Source organism: Podarcis raffonei, chromosome 4 (genome assembly GCF_027172205.1).
Source record: "Podarcis raffonei isolate rPodRaf1 chromosome 4, rPodRaf1.pri, whole genome shotgun sequence".
In the NCBI taxonomy this organism is placed as follows: domain Eukaryota; kingdom Metazoa; phylum Chordata; class Lepidosauria; order Squamata; family Lacertidae; genus Podarcis; species Podarcis raffonei.
Genome location: NC_070605.1, coordinates 77930605 through 77950141, shown reverse-complemented (window position 1 = coordinate 77950141; position 19537 = coordinate 77930605). Strand labels below are relative to the sequence as shown.

General features: G+C 40.1%; 1 long non-coding RNA gene across 4 annotated transcripts in view; it reads left to right on the top strand.

Moving 5' to 3' along the window:
• LOC128411809 (uncharacterized) overlaps positions 1 to 16755 on the top strand; it is a 29823-nt gene extending 13068 nt beyond the window's left edge. For all 4 annotated transcript variants that reach the window (XR_008329920.1, XR_008329921.1, XR_008329919.1 and 1 more), the window contains 2 exons: positions 13339 to 13441; positions 14615 to 16755. This is a non-coding gene — a long non-coding RNA (uncharacterized LOC128411809). The remainder of the gene's footprint in view (positions 1 to 13338; positions 13442 to 14614) is intronic.
• The last annotated feature ends 2782 nt before the right edge of the window (positions 16756 to 19537 follow it).

Here is a 19537-nt window from a genome sequence, read left to right as displayed (position 1 = left end):
GGCTAACCCAGAAATATTACCTCGGGTTAAGAACTTTGTTTCAGGATGAGTACAGAAATCGTGCTCCGGCGGCGCAGCAGCAGCAGCAGCAGCAGCAGCAGCAGGAGGCCCCATTAGCTAAAGTGGTGCGTCAGGTTAAGAACAGTTTCAGGTTAAGAACGGACCTCCGGGACGAATTAAGTACTTAACCCGAGGTACCACAGTAGTTAAGTTTAAACTTAACTACACTTAACTGTATTTAAACATAATACTCCATTATTATTATAATTATTATTTTTAAAAAGAAGCAAAAGCATCTGATCTTCTCTTCGTCAAGCCAGAGGAGAAGTTATGGGAGACTGCTTGTGCTTGACACTTGGGCATGATAACTGCAGACATAACCTTTAGATGATGGGAACAGGATCGAGGCAGCAGTTTGGATGCTGATTTTACCCAGCCCCATGGGCCACTTACACAGCTGGCTGGGGGCATCTGTACCTGTCAATCACTTGGCAGCATCATGATTGCGGTGGAACTTTGCCATTTGCAGACCTGCTTGAATTCAAGATAGACTGAAAAGGAAAAGGGCCTTTGAAGTGATCAGCTCCAAGTTGAGCTTCGGAGTGGCGCCAGTCCCAACAAGACTTGCATTGGGCGCCAACTGAAAAAGCCCTAAATGTAAATCCCACTTGCAGAGGAGCTTTTAAGGCTCTTGATGGCTCCTTTGGAGCAGTGGCTATACCCACTCTACCTGGGGTCATATGATGACACGTATAGGGCAGCTGGGTGTGACTGGGGAATAATGACCTTTGGCCAAATTAGGATCCTTTCTGGGTCTAGTTGGGCCTGTGAGCCAGAGGAACCCCCCTGATCGGGTTAAATACTGACCAGGTATTATAGCATTAGAAATACCGACCAGAAATAATCTGTCATCTTTACCATAATATATGCAGCGCCAATTTTCATATTAATAGCTGTCTGAAGAACTTAGACTTTTGATATCTCACACGATCAATCTCAAAAGCACCAGTGAAAAAAAATCATTATACTTAGCTCCCCCTTAATTTGGTTGGTGGGGAATTGCCATAATATTACTACAACAGGGATTATTGATGTTAATAGCAGACAATAACATTTTTCAGAAAGGTTTGTGGGGAAAAGTGGTGGCGGGTATCATAATCTAGCTGCCTTCACATCTAGCTATCCATAAAACATAAAACCTGGTTGCATTCTTGATTTGCCTTCTGGACCACCTGAGCACATCCTAGTTTCTCTCATTGGGGCAAACAGCTTGGAAGCAGAAGGTGTTTATTGGACAAAATGGCACAAATAAGTGATAATAATTGTTTTGTGAATGCTTTCTGAATGAATTTTTTTTAATAGCACAGGCATGTCATAGACCTGATTGGATTCAGCCCCTCCTTCCCCCCAGCAGCTTCTATTACATTTTAAAAACATAGGTACTGTAAGCTGCCTTATTCCTAGTCACAACATGGTTCTATGTGGCTCAGTATTATTGTCTATATTGACTTACAGAGGCCCAGACAGCATTTCCCAGTCCTAGCTGGCAGTACCAGAGGCTGAATTAAAGATCCAAAAGGTCTTACACTGAGCAATGGCCCTTAAAGAAACAAACCATGGGAGAACCGAATCATGTGCCTTCTGCTCCATGCCTAGTTTGGCCCTTAATTGAAACACCCTCTGCCTGCCTGCCTGCCTCCTTCGTACATGAAGCTTCTGCCATATATTGCTTCACTGATGAGTGAAGTCCAGGCTTAGCCCAATGGGGAAATGGGAAAAAGGAGTATTTTTTTTTGGCATTATGGATGCCCTGAATTCTTTCTCTCTGGTATTTTGGGCATATAAAGCACAGGGTAGATTAAGCAAACAATGTGTTAATTTTTAATACTTTTTTTTGCATTCATAGGTATGGCCTGTGCTTAGTTTGCAATATCAAAGGCATGATGAAGCCCTGTAGAAAAATAGAACTGCAAGGATTCCTCCATGGAAAAGTAGATTGTATGGATCCCCATCAGCTTCTGACACAACAAGGACAAATTGGCCTTGTAGCCCTCCACCCCAGGCTGTCTCCCATGCATACTACTTTCATCCTGCATTTAAATGCACACTCAACATCCTGCAGACTGGCTATTGTTTCATTTAAAATGTACCGCAAGCCACTGTCTTCACAGGGCAAGTAGGATGAGGTTGTACAAATGTACGGAAATATTAATAAACTTAAATAAATAAAATAATGGCAGATGTCCAAGTATGGGCGGTGGGTTATGAATGCAATAATCCTGAATAAACTCATCCCTTAGGTTAGAGCGAGTTTTACACTCCCTCCCCAAACAACTATCATTATTCTTGAGAATGTGGTCATCTTCAGTTCAGCACAATAGCAGTTGTTTACTCATGCCATGCTAAAGTTCAGTATCTGGGCCTGGAGGAAAATTGTATTACTGGCAGTAGCAAGATGTAGCAGGCTTCTTGCTCAACACTGACTGGCACCCAGTTGGCCAAGAGTGTCACCATCTTTGCAAGCTGTCTATAACCTGACTAAGCCACTGGGAGAAAGAGAGAGAGGAAGAGGAAGAAGAAGAGAGTCCTGTGTTGTGGCCAAGAGACCCTGGAGTATGTTCTCATTTCAGGCAGGACACCAGCCAGGTTAAAAACACTTGCTACTTCCAACCTGCCCAGGCTTCTGAGGTCACCCTTGCCCAGAGCTCAATACCAAGAGAATCCTATTGCCATCCCTGCTACTAAGTTAACAAACCACTATGATGAGCAAAGGAGGCTAAGGTGGAGGGTCCAGTGAAGGGATTCAAGACAGGAGTTTTCAAAACAGACAAAATTAGAATCTTGGAGAGTCAACTGTGCCCAAAAACACAGCAGGAAAGTTGGAGTATTGGCAAGATTCATGTTTGGGCAAAGTTTTTGTGGGTAGCTTTAATGAGAGCGAATGGGATGTGGGTGGTGCTGTAGTCTAAACCACAGAGCCTAGGGCTTGCCGATCAGAATGTCAGTGGTTTGAATCCCCACGATGGGGCAAGCTCCCATTGTTCAGTCCCAGCTCCTGCCCACCTAGCAGTTCGAAAGCACGTCAAGTGCAAGTAGATAAATAGGTACCACTCCAGCGGGAAGGTAAACAGCATTTCCGTGCATTGCTCTGGTTCGCCAGAAGCGGCTTAGTTATGCTGGCCACATGACGTGGAAGCTGTCTGCGGACAAATGCCGGCTCCTCGGCCTATAGACTGAGATGAGCGTGCAACCCCAGAGTCGTCCGCGACTGGACCTAATGGTCAGGGGTACCTTTACTTTTACTTTTAATGAGAGAGAGAAAGAGAGAGAGAGAGAGAGAGAGAGGGAGGGAGGGAGGGAGGGAGGGAGAGGTGTGAACTTCTTTTTTTTTGGAAAGACTTAAGGATTTACATCTGATTCTTTCCCCACAGAGGGTGGTGTAAATTGGGGGAAATGTACATAAACGTTTTGCACACACACACACAATATAAATCAACACAAGCAAGATATGAAGGATCCTTATAACACTTCTCCCAGCTCCAGACAAGTCACAAAATGTATCCGAGATTATTATTATTTTCCTGTTGGCAAAATGTGCATAATAGGGTTGACTATGCACCTAAAAAAGCAATTTGAAATGTATGTGTGAAAAGTGATAGTGTCTATTTGTGCAGTACCCATATTATTGCTGCTCTTATTACAAGCAATGCAAAGGAGAAGGGTGCGTGTGTGTTCTTCTGCAACCGGCAAGCAGGATATATATGTTTTGTGATTACAATAAGTGCTAGTTTGAACATGGTGCAGTGTTGGGGAATGACACTCTTTCTTTTTAATATTAATGCTATATAGTTTCTCTATTTAGTTTATCTTTCCTTTTAAATCATACTGCTATTTCCCCTTACATTTGAATATTGCAGAAATAGCTTAGCTCTTGTTTGTTATATTCAGAAAAGATAAACAAAATTCATTTGCTTAACCTTCTTATTGGGATGTATATTTAATAATTAGTGAGCCACAGTCCTCCAAGACTGATCCAAGACGAGCTTCATTTACCCAATTGCACCCTTCCTTTCCTCCAAGAGCTCATTTCTGCTTTACACTAAGCCTGTGAGGTAGGTTAGGCTGCTCATTTCCATAGGTTAGGCTGAGAAAGGACTTGCAAAAGGCTACGGATCAAGTTTCATGGTTGATCTGGGGTCTGAATGAGGTTGCCACCTGCTAAATCAATACATGTAGCCACTGCAGCACATTTGCTTTCTATGTATGTGAACAGCATATGTCTTATTGATTTCCAGAGATTTAGATCAGGCCAAGTGCCCAGCTGTGAGGAAAATGATAAAAGGAAACCTTTTCCTTGCCCGTTTCCATACAACCTGTTTATTGAGAATTCATCCTGGTTTTTGTTTGCACAAAGTTTGCAGGAAGGCTGTATGATGCTGGCTGTTTATTAAGCATCAACTCTGATTTGCTTGCACAGAGATTATACCATGTCACACCATGCAACTATTTCCTCACACTTTTCAATGCATTTTCCCATCATTTTAATTTCTGTAAAAAATCAGGTTGGTTTGTGTGTGTGTGTGTGTGTGGGGAAGCAGCTATGTTGTGCAAGAACACCAAATCCATTTTAATGGTGCAACCTGAATTTTCTTGTATGCAACTGAATCCCACCCACAAAATAGAAATGGCCTGGATGCATGCCTAGACAAAGCTCAAATGTGACTACTGGCAAGGTAGGTGTGATATAAGTTGTTAGAACAGCCACCCTTTTATATATAAATCCTCGTGCAGCGTACTCCTGTTATTCAGAAATATTCCACGAAGGCAAAAAAGTGCAACGTGTAAAAGGATAAAGCTGAAGTATAAGCTCTAAATTAGCTATACGATGTATTTAGGTAGGTGAGGAGATAGATAGATAAGCAAATTAGCTAAAACACTGATGGAGTACAAGATGCTCTTTAACATGCCAATTATTGACTCAATAGATTGTTACGGCTTCCAAGCTATTAAGGTCTGCTGTGTCAATGTGTACTTGGGGACTGTTTAATATGCAGACGGATGGTATGACAGGCCACAACTACTATTGTCTATCACATCAGTCGAAATACATGCATGCATACTTTGTACACTTGTTAATGATGTTGTGCGTGCATAGCTGATTTCAAGGAATAATAAGACTCCAGCATTTCTTTTCAGTCCTAAGCTCCCCACCCCAAAGAATTCCCTTTTTAGGGCCTGAAATGGATACTTAGAGTAATTCCAGGTAATCAGTTCCTATCAAATTTGCAAAATTAACTATTCCATTTTTGCATGTGCAAAAGGGATCAGAACATCCTGTTTTCTGTTGGAAGAGTGTGCAGGTTTGTCCTTTGTTTTGTTTTTTAGGGGGAGGGGTAAAAGAGAAAATATTTTCTTTATTTCATCCATAATCTTCTTCAGTAGTAATTAAGTAAGCTTACGCTACCTAAGAGAACTGTTAATACAAGATAAGTGGCATGACCTTTTTTTTAAAATAAATATGAAGTAAGTCTTTGATTACTTACTAAGTTGTTGTATCTGTAACTTGCTTTCACAATGCGAAAAATGGTGAAGTATAAGATGCAATATGAAAGACTCATTTGATCATCATAAACAGGGGAAATCAGGATTTTTCATTTGGTTTTCAACAACTTTTTATTTATTTATTAACATAGGCGGAACCAAGTCTTGTGTTTAATAAGATACACTTTTCCAGTTTGCAAGCCAAACATAAAACTACAATGAAAACAAGCTCTACATACATCAACATAAGCATCTAGCTATGCACATCAGCCCACCCTTGGAGCAGGCAGACTGAAACATACCTTGCCAAGATTATAAACTGGCTGTTTATTCTGAGCACAGTTCAAAATACTGTTTTTGATGCTTAGGGTGTATTGTTGTTGTTTTTTAGTCATTTAGTCGTGTCCGACTCTTCATGGCCCCATGGACCACAGCACGCCAGGCACTCCTGTCTTCCACTGCCTCCCGCAGTTTGGTCAAACTCATGCTGGTAGCTTCAAGAACACTGTCCAATCATCTCGTCCTCTGTCATCCCCCTTCTCCTTGTGCCCTCCATCTTTCCCAACATCAGGGTCTTTTCCAAGGAGTCTTCTCTTCTCATGAGGTGTCCAGAGTATTGGAGCCTCAGCGTCAGGATCTGTCCTTCCAGTGAGCACTCAGGGCTGATTTCCTTAAGAATGGATAGGTTTGATCTTCTTGCAGTCCATGGGACTCTCAAGAGTCTCCTCCAGCACCATAATTCAAAAGCATCAATTCTTCGGTGAATAGGGTGTATTATAGTTATATGATAGCAGCTACAGTGCATATATTAAAAATATAGCACTGTTTATAAAATTATTGTGGCTGCATTTAACTGAGTGGTGAGGAAAGTGCAGTCTGCAGAGGCTCAGAGGAACCCTCTACTTATTGCTTCAAATGTTTCCAGCATCCCAAAGAGGTTATGGGGAAGTTTGTATTAAAGGTCAATTTTAGTCCTGGGAAGTGTAAGTCCAGGGCTCAGGAAGAGTTCATAAGATGCAAGCACGGCTGGTAGTCCCTGGCATCGTGTAATATATTCATCTCTCTGCACAACAGTTCAAAAACAATGATGAAAAATGGAATAATATTCAGAGAAGGATCACAAACATGATAAAAGGTCTGTGAGGGTAGTGAAATAGAAAAGAAAGTTGAAGGAATTAGGTATGTTTAGCATGGGGAAAAAGAAAGAAAGGAGGATGATTAAAGGAGTTTATGTTGACATCTTTTGAAATACTTAAAAAGGTGTCACAAAGGGGAGGCAGAAAAGCATTCCCCATCTCCAGTGAGGATAGGGTGAAAAAGCAGTGGATTTAAATAGCAGATTTAGATGAAATATTACAGAAACATTCCGGACACTTCCAGATGTGGCTGTTAAGTGCTCTGAATCATGACATTTGGAGATCTGTAACTCACAGGTTCTGGATGTTAATGCTGCTGGCTCAGATGGCTTAGCAGGAATAACAAAGGAAACAGATATTGTGGCTCTGAATTCATGTGGGGGGAAAAATATTGTGTACTTCCTGGGCCATCGCTCCTGCTTTTGGCGTGTGGCATCTGCGAGTGGTCAGTGGTGCAACGAGTCTCTCTTGCAGCAGAATCTCCCTTGGTGGTGACGGCGGTTCATAAGAAAGTGATGTTAGATACAGGGCATTTTGCTCTGTGACAGTTTTCCTTAGCTCTTCTTCTTCATGTGTGAATGCTTTCCAACTCACTCTGTACAAGCAGAACTTGGAGGGCTACTGATCATCACACCCAAAGCACACTAAGGGTGGCATGCAGAATTCCAAGTTCCACATGTGCCAGCTGGAAGCACTCTACTCATTTAAAGAACATGTGCACATGCACATGTGTGTGCGCGCACAGGCACACACACAGAGCAGATGGGCTGTGTGCAATGGCCTTTACTGTAACTTCCAACTGCTCAAGAAATGTTGCATGCACATAGGTAGGGTGGAACATTCGCCATAAGTTTTAAGCACTGTTAAGTCCTCCAAGCCCCCATCCAGTCAGGGTTGCTTTATCATTAGTAAATAACAGATGGCGTGTCTATGTGTGTGTCACATTTTGCTATGTTCAGCAGTCATGTGTTGAAAGAAGACCTGTATATTATAGTGATCTCTGCCATCGGACACATAGCAACTCCATAGGCTCCCTGTGAGCAGTGGTGTAGTGTGTATGGAGCCCACACAGATGGTTGCCCTGGGCGCAAAATTGTTGGGACACAAAATTTCAACTCCCAGTGCTGTCTCAGTACAGCTGCATGATTCTGTTGCTGGCTCTGTTGCTGGGCTCTGTTGAAAACAGCTTCTCCATGCAAACCAGGATGTGACCATTCCCTCTATGGAATGACGTCCCTCCCTCTCTTCCACCCCTCCATGCAGCCCCGGGTGCTGACAACCAGTGCTATGCCACTGCCTGTGAGTGGAGGATGGAGCATCCTCTCAGGAGAGTAGTTGCTGTTGCTGTATTATCTTACAGTTCAACACTCTGTTCACTTGTATGGAAGGAAGTTGTCTGGGAGGGCTAAACTTCGCTCTTGCAATGCCAGCAGCTAGTGATTGCTGTTGTTTGCAAGGAAGGTTACGTTGTGCTCAATTTCACGTGCTCAGATTGAAGCACTACCAACACCCCAAAGGAAGGAAGGGAGGGCAGGAATTGTAATACAGACGATCAGTTAAATTTAGCAGCAGAGCATGATGACAAAGCAATCTGTTTTTTAATGTATTTAATTGTAGATTTTATTGTTGTTAGCTGCATTTTGGATGGAAGGGTGGGATATAAATGTAGCCAGCTGATATATATGACTCCTTTTTCTTTCTTCCCTTTTTTATTTTTAAAAAAGGTCCTTACCTCATCACATTCCCCTAAAGTCATGTAGTACTTGAAATAAATAAATGGGAAATCATATTTTAATTAGTAACAGCAGATTGAGACAGGAAATTTGTAGTTTAACACATATTTTTTCCCTGTCCATATATGCCTCTGTTAAGCCTATTGCATCATAGCTTATTTGGATTTGTGGGTACCCAAATGAATCTGACTTAATAGCTAATGAGATCTAGTATACTTTTTAAAACCCATCATCTGGGCGCTAAAATAATGAAAGCAAAAATCAGCCTAAAGCATTGTGTGTTTCCTCACTTCCCTGTGCTGCTTAAACATGGATGGATTTTTAATAATTTATTTCTGTGGTTCCTCTCCGGGGAATAGTTGCCAAAGGCTTTTCATTTTGTGTTCGATGCTTGCATTAGAAGCTTACAAAAGATGCACACCCAATTTACGCACGTGCAGAATGGCACACAAAGAGCATCTTTGTGTGTGTGTGTGTGAAATATGCAAACATAAATCTGGGTTTAGAGTGGGCAAGGGAGAAAGAAAGCTGGCGCTGTAAACACTTTGCTCAGATGAATGTTCCGTGGAGGTAAATAGGGCTTGATTCCATGTAATAACAAGCTAATTTGTATAGTGTGTGGATGGAGAGCATGCAATGTACAGGTGTAGGTCTGGATGTTACTCTGTGGATTTCAAGTTAAACCTGTTCATTCCACTGACAGGCTTTCATAGATCTGAAGCAAAGCCCAGTGGCAAGAACAGCCTTTCCCAATTTGGTGCCCTCAGTATGCTTTGGACTGCAACTTCCATTAGTCCAAGTCAGATATCTTATCCAGAACCTTTAGCCATTAGCCTGATTCTTGAACCTTTAATTTATACACACCAATGTTGACAGTGCACAAATAAATCCAGGGCAACAATTATTGGAAGAGACCACAATTTTTATTTTGAATTTACATTGGATAGAAGACATACATGGCTAGCAGTACCACTGCCATACTACTGTGAAAGATCTTCCATAAGTTGTGGGTGCAGCTTTGTAACCCAGCAGGGCTCTCAACCAAAGCCATCAGTTCAGGGATCCCTGTGTTTATAGACCTTTTCCACTCAGATTCCTTCCATTAAATTCCAACTCATTCTAGTAGGTGAGAACACCAAATTCCAAATTCTGAAAAGTAGAGTGAAGGGTCTAGCATTTGCCCAGTCTGTTCCAGTTTGAAAAATTGTAGTTTCTCTTTGTAGGATTTATTGGGTTTTATATTTTATTTTGGATGCAGAATTTTGGTAGAAATGCTGTGAAGTGAGGCAAGAACATCTATATTTGAAGACTGCTGGGAAGTAATGCTATTGCTTTAAGAGAGGGATGCTATGGTCTAGTCCTTACAGATGGTGAAACTACCTATTGCACCCACACTTGCCTGCCCTTCCTTCCTTCCTTAAAAAACTATGCAGCCTCTTATGGTTGCAGCTTGATTGGTGTGTGTGTGTGTGAGAGAGAGAGAGAGAGAGAAAGAGAGAGAGAGAGAGAGAGAGAGAGAGAGAGAGAGGGTGTGTTTTTTTAAAAAAACATTTTTATTAAAAACTTTTAACAGCACAAACTATTAATCAACATAACCAATTACATTTCCCCCCTCTTTTTATTCCCTCCCCTCCCTCCCTCTCCCACCCCACAGAGACTTCCCTCAACTCCCTTCTCTGATTTGTTTATACATAATTTTCTCTGCATATTATAGAATTGTACACATCGTTGACTTATCCATCGTATGTTCTACTAATAAATTTGTGGATGTTTATTCAAAACCTGCCAAGGAATCAAAATCATTTTGTTGGCTTTTTAAATAATTTGTAAAAAGTTCCTATTCTTCCTTGAAGTCACTGTTGTCCTTCTCACGTAGTTTGTATGTCAGCTTTGCCAATTCCGCATAGCTCCTCAGTTTTTCTTGCCATTGTTCTTTCGTTGGGATTTCCTCATTCTTCCATCTTTGTGCTAACAAGACTCTTGCCGCTGTTGTAGCATACATAAATACCATATTTTTTGCTCTATAAGACGCAACAGACCATAAGACGCATCTAGTTTTTGAAGGAGGAAAACAAGAAAAAAAATATTCTGAATCCCAGAAGCCAGAACAGCAAGAGGGATCACTGCGCAGCGAAAGCAGCAATCCCTCTTGCTGTTTGGCTTCTGGGATAGCTGCGCAGCCTGCATTTGCTCCATAAGATGCAGACACATTTCCCCTTACTTTTTAGGAGGGAAAAAGTGAGTCTTATAGAGCAAAAAATACAGTAAATTCTTTGTTTTTCTTGGCAGATCTCGTCCTAAAATCCCTAACAAAAATGCTTCTGGTTTTTTTTTACAAATGGCATTTTAAACATCTTTTTTAACTCATTATATATCATCTCCCAAAATTTTAAAACTTCTCTACATTCCCACCACACATGATACAAAGTACCTTCTTTTTCTTTACATTTCCAACATGTTTTTGACCCAGTTTTATACATTTTTGCCATCCTTACTGGTGTAACATACCATCTATACATCATTTTCATATAGCTTGAGAGAGAGAGGGTGTTTAACCCCTTTTCATGCATGATTTTCCTGATCAAAATGCCCCTCTCTGTTGTAAGGAAAGAACTTGGGGAGGTAGCAGCTATGTGTATAAAAGAGACAGAGAGGGAGAGAGAAAGACAGAGATTTTGATTGGGAAAACAATGCAGGGAAGAAGGTTAGACATCCCCTTACCTTGCTACATTTCATTTAAGGAAAGAGAGCTCTCCATTCAGGGATCTCTCCTGCTTAACATTTACTTTCACCCAAGGGATTAAATCTGCATTGACTGTACCTCCTCAAAGTGCCTTAAGAGAAGCAGTCATTGCAAATAGATAACTAACATGTGAGGGAGAAAGTTAGGATGGGTCCATTTCCTTCTCTGTGTGAGGATACACTTATTTCATTTAGGTTTATTTATTAGGGAACTATGGCTTAAAGTGGTGCCACCTCATATGCCAAGTGAAATTAAAACAAATGAAAATTAAAATTTGATATATGGATATATTTTCTTTGCTGAATTTCACACTGTTGTAAAGCATTGCTCTGGCTCTGGTGGGTAGGTAATAAATGCCATTTGAATTGGAAATGATGTTGGGCAGTCATAGTGAATGAGTGCTGTGATAAGCAGGAATAATGATTAGTAGTTTAATCTATACATGCCTATCTTACAAGGGTTTATTGAGCCAATAATACATATCCTCATATTTGTAGTTGCGAGAACTAATATCAGTACCTACAGATTTTAAAGGTAGCTGACCTGTTGTACCACATGAACATCTGTCCTTAGTACAAGTCAGGTCACTATTCCATGTAGCCCAGGCATGTTGAATTTGGCTAGCAGTAACTTCTCAAGGCACCAGACAGATGTTTCTCCTGCCCTCTTCCCTATTTTTCTCCCTGAAGATCTAATCTTGCAGATTTGCTTTTTGGTTCCCATATTCTTTGGATCATCACCTTGCAGAGGTTGCATGAAACTTTTTGTTTAGATGCCCAAAGGATCCACTCTTTTTAGATTTTGTCCCAGGGCGATTGGAGGCACAAATTATGCCACAATTTAGCTTTCCAGCTACCCCCCCTGCCCTCTTACCTGAGATACCTTTTAAATGAAAGGAAGCCAGGAAATGAATCTGATATGTTCTGCATGTGCCATATGTGTTCTGCCGCTGGGCCACAACCTCTCTTCCACTTTTTTTTGTCGCAGTAGTTTAGGTTCTTATCCGATTAGAGGGTTTTTTTTTTGGCTGAGAACAGAAACAACTTGAATTGCATGCAGCCCTGCCTCTCACAGTCTTTTCACCAGTAACAAGAATATACCGGTATGTTCAAGAAGAAAACTTTCCCCTCAAGGCTTTCCCAAGTCAAGTCCTTACATGTGCAAGGACTACCCCCACCGCCAAAAAAAGTCATCTTTACAGGAGATTCTTTGTACATGCAATGCAAAATACTTCCTCCTGCAGATGAAAATTTGTTTCTTACTTTTTGAGGCCACCTGCTGTTTTCACTGTCAGGGCTTCCAAGCCTATCATATGCCCTTCATTCCTATTATGGAGTCATCACTTGTCATAGACTGAATTTTCCAAAAATGCATAAGCATGAGCGAAAGTATCTTCAACCAACAAAAAGAATTCATGTTTGTCTGTCTTTGGAATTGTTTGATGGCTTTTCTTTTTTGCTTTTCAAAAACTGGGAGGGAAGACTCGATTGACATTTTCTAATAACGAAAGTTTCCACAAGGAACAGATTTCTTTATTGCCAAGATATAATGGGTGTTTTTCTTTTCTTTCATATATATATATATTTTAAGAGAGAGACTTCACTTCGGCACTATAGTTAAAAAAAGTGGTTACACCCTACAATGCAGTATTCGTTAAGCAATTAAGTTACTGACAGGCTTTTTACATTATTTACCATGATGAAAATATATGTTTACTCAACCTGAGTACAAATCAACACGAGGAGGCAGAAGTTCAGAGTAAATTTGACTAATGATGTTGTGTTTTCATCCTTGGAAATAAGAGGGGGGGAAAAAGCCTTCCTGCTTTTGATGCTGTTTTGTCTCTGCTGGAAGGGATCCGAAATGATCCAAGCTGTCATGTGAGAGCTCAGTGAAGCTGAGATCCCCCTTGATTGCATCTGAGCGCCGCTCTCAGATAACTACTGCCTCCCAAATAGAAATATGGCACACAACACTTCGGGATGTTTATTGAATGGTGATTTCGCTTCTCAGATATTAATGTTCTCACTTGTAAATGGTTAAAACAAGACACGACGGAGAGGAATGGCAACTCTGAAATCAAGGCCATTTTAGTTTGATATTTGACCTACAAAATTGATAAGTTCTGCCTATAATACCCAGATCTTCCAATCAAAGCTGTTAATGATCTGTGGTTTCCTTGCAGACTCTTTCCAGGTTTTCTGATCATGGGGTCTTTGAAGTTTCCGAAGTCCTGTGTGTTCCAAAGTTATTCAACATTCACAACCTCGGTGGTGGATCCATCATGCGTGAGCATCTTGGTCATTCTCTAAGACATGTTTTCTTTTTAAGTTGTTCTGTTTTTGAAAGATGAATTTGCCTAAACATGTGGGGATATGAATATTTGGCAAAGTGTAGAAGACCCTGTTAAATGTATTAAGGGAACTTTCTTTATAGAGCAGAATATGTTACATAACTAAGAAATTAGAATGACATTCACTTCTACTCATCAAAGCTAAACCAAAGTACTGGTCCTTTGATAAGAAACTGACACAGATAACCAGATCATCACCGGTGTCCTTGAAGTTCAGATAAGCTTCTGTGCAGTTGATGAAGGTTTTTAAGTCTAACATTGTCTGGGAGGATACTGGTGTTTACATTGTACACAGTAACTGAGGTCCAGAAAGTAGTATATGATTTATTGCACAGGGCCAAAGACTTTATGCTGAGTCAAAAGCCAGAAAGTTCAAATGAAACCTTTTGTATGAAAGTGGCAACAAAAAGCAGACTTTATTGTTGCCATTGTGTGGCTAAACTTGATACACATTTTAACTAACTAACCAATTAATTTTCTGGATTTATATCCCATCTTGTCCCCAAAGGGTAAAGGATGGGTTACATCAATAACATCAGAAACTAGTGGCAAAAAAAAATACAGGACATATATACTAAAATTTCTAATAGCTTACAAAATGTATTTGTGAGTCACTGTTAAAGATACATTTTGCTTCAGCGGGAGAGAGAGCAGTTATTATTGTTCCTATGGATGCATGTGAAAATAGGTTATGTATTCTCTTGTGGCTTTGAATATGTCATTTCCCCCACATGTGGAAAAATAACTGTATGTGTGCAGTTTTGAGGGTAAAAATGGCAGGATGGAAGGAAGTCAAACAGTCATCTTCTATTCTCTGGTAACTCTTCCATTCTAGTCTGTAGCCACCCCCAAGACTCCTTTTCAGAAAAACAAATAAGCAAAGAAGGGGAATAAATTCTTGGTGTTATGTCTAGCTTGGCCATTGCGTCCAGCAATGTTGCAAATAACACCTAATGACATACCTAGAAGTAATACCTAGACTTTGACTGCAATTGTAAACCCATGTACCTGAAAATAAATGTCTGTGTGTGCCCAGTCTAGTACAGGATTATAACGATGCACTTGTGGTCCAAGGTAATAAAAACTAACTTCGTTGTTACATGTTTAGGTTCCTGGTGTCAATGAACTTCATGGACTTGCAGAAATAGAAGAGCGGGGAAAAGTAAGGCTACCTGTGCTGTAATTAGAATGATGATCTGTCCCATTGTCAATGATTTCCATTTAAGCATTATTAAAATCTTAATCGAGAATATACTTTCAGTCTAACTGGAACTGGGCAATTTATTCTTAAATTCCACTATAATATGTATGCTTCGTTTTTCAAAAGAGCTGTGCCTTCTGGGAAACCTAGAACTGATTCCAACTATCTGTCTTAAGCAGATCCAAGAAATGTTTGCATGAAACTAGATGCCGGAAGCCAGAAGGCCTTTCATAGGCACACTTGTGTGATGAGTCGTCTCCTCCTTGTCACAAAGTTGCATCATTTTTGGCTATGGCCTGCATATTTTTGGAATGCAGCATTAAGAGGAAATAATTGGCCAATCCTGAAATTTAGCCAAGAGTTCTGAACTCCTACCTAACTCTTGTCTTTCTTCTTCATATTTGTCATTTCAATCTGCCAGCGTTTCAGTCTTCCAGCCCGAATTCTTTCTATGCAATTTAATAAAGTACTTTTTTTGGGGGGGTAGTAATATCCCAAATGTGTTTTGGAAAATTGTATGGAAAGTCTTGTAGAAGGTGTATGAGTAATTGTGCTCACAACATGTCTGTCAAACATACTGGGGAATAATCAATTAAGTTTTACCCAGAGTAGACTCATTGAACATGACTAAGTTAGGCTCATTAGTTACAATGGGTCCATTCTAAGTAAAGTGTATTTAAATACCACTCATTGTGTGTATGAAGATGCTTTAATCTTCAGGGCAAGAACCCATTAATCACCTGGAACAGCTCCATTACATAACACAGGGATAAGCTTAATTCATGTTTCTACAGTGTATTCCTATGTGCAGGTCCTCTTGTGTTCAATGGGGATTACATTATTGTTATTTAAAATTTTTGGTCACCTTTTTCAAAAAGCCCCAAGGCAACTTGCAGAAATAGAAAATGTATAAAAGAAATATTTTAAAATAAAAATTATAAACTTATACATTTTGTAAGTTTAAAACCAGTAAATAAACAACAACAAATCCATATAATACTAAAAACATGTACCCCATAAGTATCAACAAAATCAAATGTTAAGTTTAAAAGAATTTTGATTTGGAAAACCATTAAAATGATTCGCACTGAAATCCAATTGGGGGATACGAGGAAGTCACTTAACAATGTTAATAAGATTAGTTTTAATAAGGTTATGATTTATGTTTGTCTGTTTGTATGTTTGTGTGTTTATAATTTTGTGAAAATCAATAATTTTTTTTGAAAACAACAACCCAAAATCAAATGTGTGCATGGTTAAGTGCAGCCTTAGTGTGCTGGATGAACTGGGCTTCCAAGTAAGTCTCTTATTTTTAGACTGTCACAAAAGGGTGACGCTATTGTGCACACCTGTGAAACTGGAACAGAACAACTCCCCAGCTGAAAAGCTGAATATTGTGTTATTATTATTTATTTAATTTGTATACCGCCCTATACCTGGGGGTCTCAGGGCAGTAAGACTCTCAGAGACTTTTGAATGTATAAAGTGATATAAAGTCTAATTAATCAAATTAAAATTAAGTAGAATCAATAGAAAAGAAACTGTGGACCAGGTAAGAAACAATATTTCAAATCCACAGAGGTGGACAAATTTAGCAAGAATGATGAGCGAAGGAGATGTCACAGATTTGCTTCTGCCTACTCACAGTGATTACAACAGAGAAATTCCAAGCTGAATATAAGATTGTGCGCATGCACATTTAGTTGGTTGTACTTTGAAACAATGCATCGTAGCTCAGTGACAGAGAATCTTCTTGGAATGCAGAAGTCTCAGATTCAATCCCTGTCATCTCCAGCCGTTGTCCCAGAGAGCTACTGAACTAGGTGGAACAATGGCCTGATTCAGTAGAAGGTAACTTCCTACGTTGCTATGATTTACTTACAGCTTTTAAGCATGAAAGCCAAAGCTGTACTAATTCCCAGCTGTGAATAATTCAGATTAGATACTCATTAAATTAACATTGATAGCCTATCTGATGGAAACATCATTGCTGGATTAGTGTTCTTGCACTAAATCTGAAGGGCAGGGCTGGGAGTAGAGTTTTTTTTTTTTTAAAAGTACAATGATTTTACACAACAAAGATTTCTGGGAGCATCTCACCCACGATCCTCTAACTTGTGATCTAGTGAGTACAGTTGCCATGTCATGATTCAGATGCACTGAATCAAATCATTTAAATCCCAACAAAAACCCTGTGTAAATGTTCTGTCATTCAAGAAAAGAGTGCAGTACAGCCATCCCTCTGCACAGATAGACTTAAGAGACCATGGATGCTTAATGTATTAAGAGTGCAGAATACAAGCAATGCCAGCAACAAGATATATGCATCAATATATGCATTTTCCCCATTCTTAATTAAGACGGGCGCAAGTGGTGCATAATAAGGTTGCAAAATAAACCTTGAAAGTGAGAACCTTGACAGCTGTCAGTTATTGGCTTTGTAATACACTACGCTGTTCATGGAATCTAATTAGTTGAACTTGGCTCAGTGGAACTGAATCAGAAGGCCCATGTGCAATGTTGCTGCTTACCAAAATAATAAATTATCATCCTAAATTGCATCACACTAACTGTGTAGCCATATTATATTTCAGGATTATTTCTGCTACTGTTCCCCTTACTTATGCTTGATTTATGAAAGAGTATTAATCATATCTCAACACACAGTGGAAGATGGGATTGTGACATTTGGGCAGTGATTTTTTAAAATGTGAAAATAAAACATGGAGTCAGAACCTCAGTTGGTTGTATATTGTTGAAGCTCCATTGCAGATCATTATTTTATATAACTGTCTTGAGAGTGACTATAGAACCATAGAACTGTAGCATTGGAAGCCAACGTGAGGGTCATCGAATTCAACGCCCTGCAATTCAGGAATCTCAACTAAAGCATCCATGACAGATGACCATCTAACCTCTGCTTAAAAACCATCTTCCAAGGGAGTCCATTCCACTGCCGAACAGCTCTTACCACTAGAAAATACTTGATGATGTTTAGCTGGAATCTCCTTCCTTGCAATTTGAAGCCATTGGTTCAGGTCCTACCTTCCGAAGCAGGATAAAACAAACTTGCTCTACCTTCCATGTGACAACCCTTTAGATATCCGAAGATGGCTATCATATCTCTTTTCAGTCTCCTTTTCTCTAGGCTAAACATACCCAAACGTTGCCTACAAGGCTTGGTTTTCAGACCCTTAATCATCTTGGTTATCCTCCTCTGCATATGTTTCTGCTTATTCATATTTTTTAAAAAATTGTGGCACCTGGAACTGGACATGGTTCTCCAGGTATGATCTGACCAAGACAGAATACAACAGGACTATTACTTCCCTTGATCAGGGCATTATACTTCTGTTGATGCAGCCTAGAATAACTTTGACTCCTGTTAAGCTTGTGGTCTACTAAGACCCCTAGATCCTTTTCGTATGTCCCAGTGGCAAGGGCAGTATTCTCATCTTATATTGGTGCAGCCAGTTAATCCTGCCTAAGTGCAGGTCCTTAGATATGTCCCTACTGAAATTCATTTTGTTAGTTTCCCCAGTTGTCCACTCTGCTAAGGTCATTTTGAATCCCGATTCTGTCTTCTGCAGCATTAGCCACCCCTCCCAGTTTGGTGTCTTCTGCACATTGGATGAACATCCCATCAATTCCTTGGCAGAATTTTAAAATGGCAGGGTTTATTGATCAAAATAGGTGTCTGCATACACTAGGAACCTTGTGGGTCTTCAGGGGCTGTTCTGGATTTCCTTAAGACTAGAAATGGGGGTGGGGGAAGTTTCCCATAAATGTCTGTCTTCAGCCTAGTCTTCAGCCTTTTAACACTGAGCTGATTTGCAGAAGGTCTCATGGTCAATTCCAGACATCTTTTTTATATTTATTTTTATGATTTTTCCAAATTATTACAAATCAAACCGAATTACTTTAATTTGATACAATTTTCTTAAAATCAGGTTTCCCGCTCCTGTTGCAAACATATGTCGATCATTTCCTCCTGCAGCTGCATCATTTCTTATTTAGTGGCCAGTTGTCACCCTTCACTTGCTGAGACATCTTTAATTAGAAGGATGAAGTAGTAGATTATGAGTCTGAGGCTCTGGAAGGCTGCTGCCAGTCAGATGGGCAAATAATCTGACTGGGTATAACATAGCTTCCTATAGGGTGCAGCTTTCCCCCAATTGAAGTGCAGAGTGTTTGAGAACCGGGACATTCGCAGGGAAACCAAAATGCTTGTTTGCAAAGTTATTGTACTCCCAACCTTACTGTATGCTTGTGAAACATGGACCACTTATAAACCCCATCTCCAACTCCTCAAAAGATTCCATCAATGGTGTCTCTGAAAAAAATTTACACATCACTTAGGAAGACAGGCTAACTAATACTAGTGTACTGGAAGAAGCAAAGATCATCAATATTGAAGCAATGATCTTCAACATCAGCTTCATTGGACTGGTCATGTTGTGCGGATGCCTGATTATCGTCTTCCAAAGCAATACTCTATTCTGAACTTAAAAATGGAAAGCGTAATGCAGGTGGTCAACAAAAGAGGTTTAAAGACTGTCTCAAGGCAAATTTTAAAAAATGTAGTATAAACACCAAAAATTGGGAAACACTTGCCTGCGAGGGCTCCAGTTGGAGAACAGCCTTTACCAAAGGTGTCATAGGCTTTGAAGACACTCAAACTCAGGACGCAAGGGAGGAACGTGCTAAGAGGAAGGCACGCTTGGCAAATCCACACCATGATCAATTCCCACCTGGAAACCAATGTTCCCACTGTGGAAAGATGTGTTGATCCAGAACTGGCCTCCACAGTCACTTACGGACTTATTGTTA